Source organism: Thalassophryne amazonica, chromosome 13 (assembly GCF_902500255.1).
Source record: "Thalassophryne amazonica chromosome 13, fThaAma1.1, whole genome shotgun sequence".
NCBI classification, from domain to species: domain Eukaryota; kingdom Metazoa; phylum Chordata; class Actinopteri; order Batrachoidiformes; family Batrachoididae; genus Thalassophryne; species Thalassophryne amazonica.
In genome coordinates this window covers 98,302,594-98,310,479 of record NC_047115.1, presented here as the reverse complement: position 1 = coordinate 98,310,479, position 7,886 = coordinate 98,302,594, and the positions used below count along the sequence as shown (strand labels likewise).

Genomic DNA, 7,886 nt, shown 5'->3' with positions numbered 1-7,886 from the left:
ATGTTTCTTTATGCATATGACAATAAAATTCTTTTGAATCCTTTGAATCCTTGAATTTGACAAGGTACGGTCCTGCAGTGGAACTGCCGCCATCTCCGGCCAGATCTGTCCTAACAGCCTGCACAAGACACTCCTCCTGCATCATCTGAGAGTGTGGGAGAGACTTCTCAATCTGCCAGTGTCACCACCCCAGAGAAAGTTTTTTTGTACCCTGGGTGATGTCACAGGTCATGCACACACACCCCTCAGACACCTGGGCAATTCTGCACCAGAGCCTGACGGGTGTGCAAACCAGTTGACAGGCTCGACCTGTAGATGTTTTCATATGGCCTTTGGTGGGGTGTTGTTGGAATTGTTGTGGAAATTGTGACACTAATATTATGATGCCTTGGTTAAGCTTAAGAGTAACATACGCAAATGTTACAGTGTTCATTTAGTTATAAATTAAAGACATTATATTTTGTGTTTGAAAAGATGCAGTTACAGTTGATTGCACTTTGAGTTTGGTTACGGAACTGTTTTAATTATAGGAGAAATGTTTACAGAGGGAATGCGTTCATTAGAGAAGTGACACTAATTAAGGTGCTGAAGATACACTTTGTGTTTGGCCGCAAGATCTTTTTGACATATTTTCCTGACTGATGCATTGGTTGCCAGAGATTATTGAGAGCTGTCATATGAGCCTTGTGCTATTGGAAATAACATAAAAGGGGGAGTTGTCATATATGGGTTCATGAGACAGTTTTACAACAGTAATGTTTTACGGGAGCGTGCAGGAGGAGCGAGCGACAATGTGTTGTTCTGTTCAGGGGACTTAATAATAAAAACGAGTTACAAGAAAGCAGCCTTCCTTCAATCATTCTACACAAGTAGTGACTGTTTTCAGATTTTATTATTATTATTTATATATTAAATAAACAAACAGAACTGGGGAAAAAGTTATTTTCAGTTAAACTTGCATTTATTTTTAACTAGCAATCTATGATTGGGAACTTTGCTCGTCAAGATTTCGAATGCTGAAATCATCTCTCCTGGAATGGAATTATAATAAATAATTTTAAATAATTGTATCTGTCAAAGCTTGAATGGAAATTACCAAAACTATTATATCACTTCATTTGCATGTGGGGTTTGAACCAAGAACCTTCCACACTGAAACCAAGAGCACTAACCACTTGGCCATCACCTCTCACTGTGCAGTTATTTAAATATTGTAAAATAAGTGAAATGAAGAGAACTTGGAGTGATTTGTGGTCCAGAATGTGTTTTGCTTTACTCAGTACTGAAATTCTCCTTGACAGTTTTTATTGTGTACATGTTTTATGTGAGATTTCCAACTTATTTTATCATCTATTATCACCCCAAGAAACCTATTAACTCTCTTGATGGGGACACCATCACCTGTATCTGCACTTGGGTACTACTACTATTACTACTACTACTACTACTACAATTACTAAATAACATGTATTAATTTTACTTAAGTTCAGTAATTATTTATGTAAAAACGCCTTTTTAATTTACACATTTCAGAAGTGATCATCTCCACTCACTCCTGCAATTTCCCCCACAACAAAAGATATTAGTATCATCTGCAAATAATGTTAATTTTGATGTTTTTTTAATATATTGCAAATATCATGTATATAAAGAACAAACCGCTTCAGACCCAATACTGACCCCTGGGGGACGTCATAATCAATGTCCATTCCCCAACTTCACAAATAGTTTCCTGTCCACAGCTACAGATACTTTATTGTCATTGTAACAAGTATAACGAAAGGTAAGGTGCAAGCTTTTTAGTGCAAATATAAATCTGAGTAAACTACACGCAGACTTAAAAGGTCTGAGGAAGAAAGAAAATAAATGTAAAATTCAACAGAGCGGAAAAGGTGTTTTCAAAGCACAAATAAAAAAAAAAAAATGTATTCACAGTTTTAGAATATCCCAGAATCCTTTGCGCAATGGGGAGGGAAGCTTGATAATGGGTCAGTTTAATGCTAACTTTAACATTGAAAATGCCATAGACATGCTAATGCATTAGCATTGGTCCTGTTTTTAAATAAGACAATTCATGATGAAAATGAACTGGAAACAATAAAATATGGAACACTTCATGAATTTGCGTGTCATCCTTGCACCAGGGGTCATGCTAATCTTTTCTGTATCCTTCCTGTTAATTCTAGAATAGAATTTAAAATTCTTCTTCTTACTTATAAGGTTTTGAATAATCAGGTCCCATCTTATCTTAGGGACCTCGTAGTACCATATCACCCCAATAGAGCGCTTCGCTCTCAGACTGCAGGCTTACTTGTAGTTCCTAGGGTTTGTAAGAGTAGAATGGGAGGCAGAGCCTTCAGCTTTCAGGCTCCTCTCCTGTGGAACCAGCTCCCAATTCAGATCAGGGAGACAGACACCCTCTCTACTTTTAAGATTAGGCTTAAAACTTTCCTTTTTGCTAAAGCTTATAGTTAGGGCTGGATCAGGTGACCCTGAACCATCCCTTAGTTATGCTGCTATAGACGTAGACTGCTGGGGGGTTCCCATGATGCACTGTTTCTTTCTCTTTTTGCTCTGTATGCACCACTCTGCATTTAATCATTAGTGATCGATCTCTGCTCCCCTCCACAGCATGTCTTTTTCCTGGTTCTTTCCCTCAGCCCCAACCAGTCCCAGCAGAAGACTGCCCCTCCCTGAGCCTGGTTCTGCTGGAGGTTTCTTCCTGTTAAAAGGGAGTTTTTCCTTCCCACTGTAGCCAAGTGCTTGCTCACAGGGGGTCGTTTTGACCGTTGGGGTTTTACATAATTATTGTATGGCCTTGCCTTACAATATAAAGAGCCTTGGGGCAACTGTTTGTTGTGATTTGGCGCTATATAAATAAAATTGATTGAATTGATTGATCGTTCCAATTTTAGTATATGTGCTACTATGGTTTAGTAGCACATATTTTAGTATATGTGTCTTTGCATCCTGTTAGTGCTACCTTGCTCATGGTTCTGTTCAAAACATGAATTCATGATGAAAAAAAGGTTAAATAGTTCAGAAATACAGAAGAGTTGACATTCAGCACAACAATCTATTGGATTTCTGAGTAAATTCTATGATAATTCGCTGATGTTGATGAAATATATGTGTCTACTTTCACAAAAGGGTTCATGGGTTTTCTATGCAAAGCAGCAATTTACGTCATGCTGTCCAGATTGGTTGACTCCTCCCTCCTTCCTCCTGTTTGTCATACCTAGATTTTATTTATAATTTGTCATATAGAATTACACGTGCCATTTTTGAACCTGTAGGTGAAAGCAGTGTTTGGAAATTTGCTTTTTACCTATGTATAAAAAAAATCTGTGAGATCTGAAAGATCTGAGTAGAAATAACTTTTTGCATTAGAAAATTTGTATGAATTAAAAAGAGAACGTTCGTGTTGTTAGACAACAGGGGATCACCGTGTTCAGCTTCAGTTTGCTCCATTTATCTTTATGCACTGAAGTTCCTCCAGATTGCTTGAATTGTGTAATAATATTATGAACTGTAGGGGGCGCACCTACCAACACTGGGCTGTGGAAAAGAGAAGTCACACTGTGTCCAAGTTTATCAAACAGGAAGACTGATGTTCTGTGTCAGTAAGCTCATTAGAGACCACTTCTTATCGAGCTCGGATGTGAGGATCCATCATCCAGTTATCGATGTCGCTGTCCTGCTCCTGCGGTGTCATTTTCTCTCGGGTCAAGTCATGCTTGCTTTTGCTTTTCTCCCTCTCCTGCATTATTTTCTTGGCCACACTATTGAGTTCATCCAACACGTAGATGCCCCGCCTACCACCACTGGCCAAATGGCCGCCGCAACCATAGTGGGGCCTGATGGCCACAGAAAGGAGGAGAAGAAGTTCAAGTATTTCTCTTCTACCAATTCAATGGCCAAGAAAATACACTTAAAATCAAATGGACATAATTTCCAGGAGTTCCAACATGGCTGCCAAGGGTCGGAGTGGTTCATTGGGCCCCACCCAAGTCCTCTGCATTTTAGTTTTTCTATTGTTGTTTTGTGCTTGGAAATATAATTTTGTCATCACATGAAGGTACCTTGGCTGACTTGACACGAGGTGAGCAGACTAAGATCTACATGTTCAGCTATGGGCACAGCACTTTGTAATCAATCTGGTCCACATTTTGGCAAAGGAGTAGTAGGAGTGAAGCTAATAAAGTAGCATCTCAGCAGGGCCGAGTGCAAACATCCAAAGTATTAATGGTGCTTTTGCTTTTGGCATCTTAATCCTGGACCAATGGCGTAGGAGCAGCAGGTTAGCTCTGTGGAGCAGGTGAGACCTGGCACGAGTGGAGACGTGGGGACACCGCTGCTGCACACACTGAAGCCTCACGGAGCACAGCCCTGGCCTACTCAGCTGTTGGTGCAGGATACTGGAGTAGCATCATGCCGTGGAGAACATCGCTCCTGAACCTGGCCGCCTGTGTATCGCAGACCGCAGCCCAACCGGTGAGTCTTCCTCTCTGATGCACCCACATGCGGAGGCAGGGATAAAAGGCCTACATCGCTAACGACCACGATGTACAGCCGCGGACAGACTACTGGACTGAGGGCTTGAGGGGCTGTGATGGGACGGCCAGGCATGTTCATGGTGGATCAAGCAAAGCACCACAAATGTGCTGTAGCAAAGAAAGTTATGCTGTGCAAAAGCAAAAAGAACTCCTTTTTTCAAACTGTCAATCATGGCCAGGTGCTCTGGGAACCCTTGGGCAAACCAAATGGAATACTAGGAGGACAGTTAAACATCCGCAGTCTGATCTCCAAAGGAGATCAGATCTCTGCACTTCACCTGGATTCAAACTTGGACTTTCTCTGCTTAACGGAATCCTGGCTGCATGCAGTGTTGTATAGTGACGAAGTAAAAATACTTCACTACTGTACTTAAGTACGTTTTGGGAGACTTTGTACTTTACTTGAGTTTTTTAAATTCAGCTTACTTTCACTTTTACTTCACTACATTTCCGACCTTAATTGCGTACTTCTACTCCGATACATTTTCTATTCGCCATGCCGTTACTAGTTACAAAAACACACACATGAAAAAAGTTGTGTTTTCACCCAGAGACACCACTGATTACTAGTGACTGCAACGAAGTCAGGCCGATTTGTCATGAGGCATGTCCCATAGGTTTTTTTGCAGTTGCACACTTGTTTGTCAGGAAAATGATCATTTCTCTACATTGATTACAGACCTGCAGCGGGTCTGTAATCAACTTTTCTGCAGCGTGGCTTTGCTTTGAACCTTGAACCAATCAAAGCAGTGATTGGATCTACGATTCGTGGGTTCATTTATTTTGCTTTATCCTAATTTTTTCCCACTAATACCCTGAAGAGCATATGTCTGTGAGTAATATTTAATATTTTCATGTTAAACCGACCTGTTATGGTCTTCTGAAACAGTTGATAGATATATTTTATAACTTAAAAACAGTACCGATGCTAACGCGTTAGCATGTCTATGGTGTTTTCAATGTTAAAGTTAGCATTAAGCTGTTCGCATCAGCAGGTTTGTGTTGATTTGTTTTCTGTATAATTAATGGCTCAGCGTTCGTTGTCATAAAAGAGTCAAATTGTAATTTTAATTTATTTTTATTCATATATTAATAATCACAAAAACAATAATAGTCTACATAATAGACAATAATAATAGACTAATAATGTTACAATCCAATTTTAGAGAAAGAGACAAAAAGAACCTAATGAAACAAAACACAACAGAAAAGATAAAACCATGTAACAATGAAAATAAATAAATGATGATGTAAATGACTGCTGCAATTCAATGACAGAGGCCATCACAGGGTTGGTAACAAAATTTATAAAGCAAACTAATGCAAATCAAGTGAAACTACACTGCCATGGCTAAATAATGAAATTAAGACACTAATGAAGATGCAGGATATGGCTTTAAAGAAATCATTACGCTCCAAACTTACCACTGACCTATTAACTTAGAAAAGTTTAAGAAATAAAGTGGCACAGGAATTACGTAATATACTCAATTGATAGGCAATAAGGGGGAATAATGGTTCACTTTGGAAATTTTAAACAGTCTAACTAATAAAACAGCTAAACACAAAGGAACTGGGGAACTCTCCATAGATGGCAAGAATAATACTGATAGTGCCACTATGGCAAATGAATGTAACTCTTATTTTGTACAGTCAGTTGAAAAATGAACTAAAGATTTTGCACCCATTGAACATGTTAATTCTCTTATCCATTTGACAACCGTAGAATATTTTAACATTAAACAAGTCGATGAGACAAAGGTTGCACAAATCATCACGAAACTGTCAAACTCAAAATCGAATGATATTTATAATATTAATAGTTGCTTTTTAAAAAGAGACAGTGGGGGGTTTTCCAAGATGGCGGCTTAAGGATAGGTCGTGCCCCGGTGTGCTCGTGAAATTTTTTACTAATTCGTTAACTTATCCCAACTAAGGACTAAAAAGCCAAGTAGAGAGGTGATTACTAACTTGTAATGAGCATTGATAGTTATTTTCTGAAACTCCCAGAGATGCCACGCAAAAAGAACCAGGATACATTGGAGGAGCAGGTGCTCGAAGCTAATGTTAACGTGGAACAGCAGGCTAGCACCAGTGTGGACCGGGGCGAAGTTGACGCCAGCATGCGGGCTTGCATACGTGAAACAATGGCTGAGATGACGACCAGTGTCACGAAAGCACTCGACGTTAAGCTGACACCCGTGTTAGAGCTTTTGAAGATACAAGGCGACCGGCTTGACCCCCATGAAAGTAGGCTGAATGAGTCGGAGCAGCACATCGCCACTCTCGAGGACGCTGCTGAGCTGACTCGTATCAGATTGGCCTCACTGGAGAAGTCTGTGCTTTTTTTAACTGACCGGATTGATGATCTAGAAAACAGAGGATGCAGAAGAAATGTCCGCATTCTTAACTTACCTGAGGATGTTTAAGGGACGAATCCTACCCTGTTTATCGAGCACTGGCTTCCTGAGGTGCTGCGCATCAAAACGAAAGAGGGGCGAATCAAGCTTGACAGGGCACATCGTGTCACCGGACCCAAGCCCTCTCCTACACAGAAGCCTAGACCTGTGATTGTGCGCTTCCACAACAACCAGGAATGACTGGACCAGGAATGACTGCTTCTTGGGACATTGGACGAATGGTCAGACGGTGACGCATGAAGGCGCCACTGTAATGTTTTTCCCTGACATGTCAGCCGCTTTGGCTTGTAAGACGAAGGGATACGACGCTGTGAAGAAGCGACTCCGGGCACTCGGCGCTGCTTACAGACAATTATACCCAGTTCTACTAAAGGTAACTTTCCGCGGATCGAGCAAAGTGTTCAACAGCCCAGAAGAGGTTCAGCACTTCATTGACTCACTAGAGCTCCCTGTGACCAGCGGCGAGTGAAGACGTGACACAGGCTGCACTGTGGGGCGAATACTTTATTTTGTTTATTTTGTTTATTTTTCTCTTGCCTGCTACCCAACATTGAGTGAGTACATTGACATAACAACCTTACTGGCATTTATAATTAGTTTGGACACTGAACATTGGGATAGAAAAGTTTAGTTTCCTGGCATCCTGGGCTGATGCGTCTTGTTGTCAGGGATCCCACTCGCTCGATCTTCTCTTGTTCTGAGAGGAGGACAGTGTTAAGTTTTACGCGACATGTACCTTAAGTACATACTTATTTGTTTTAAGTGTTTGTTCTATGTTCTTCTTGGCCTTATTCACAATGTCAGTTTTTATGTTTGTGATGGAAATTGACAGATACCCCTGTGTTTTGTTTTTTAGCTATTTTTCATTCATGGCTTAAAACTGTGCACCTGGAATGTTAAAGGGATACAC

At 40.5% G+C, this 7,886-nt stretch overlaps 1 non-coding gene across 1 annotated transcript; it reads right to left on the bottom strand.

The window, feature by feature from the left end:
* Nucleotides 1-2,098: 2,098 nt before the first annotated feature.
* Nucleotides 2,099-2,204, bottom strand: LOC117524035. The gene has a single exon (XR_004564682.1). It is a non-coding gene; the product is annotated as a U6 spliceosomal RNA (small nuclear RNA).
* Nucleotides 2,205-7,886: the final 5,682 nt, after the last annotated feature.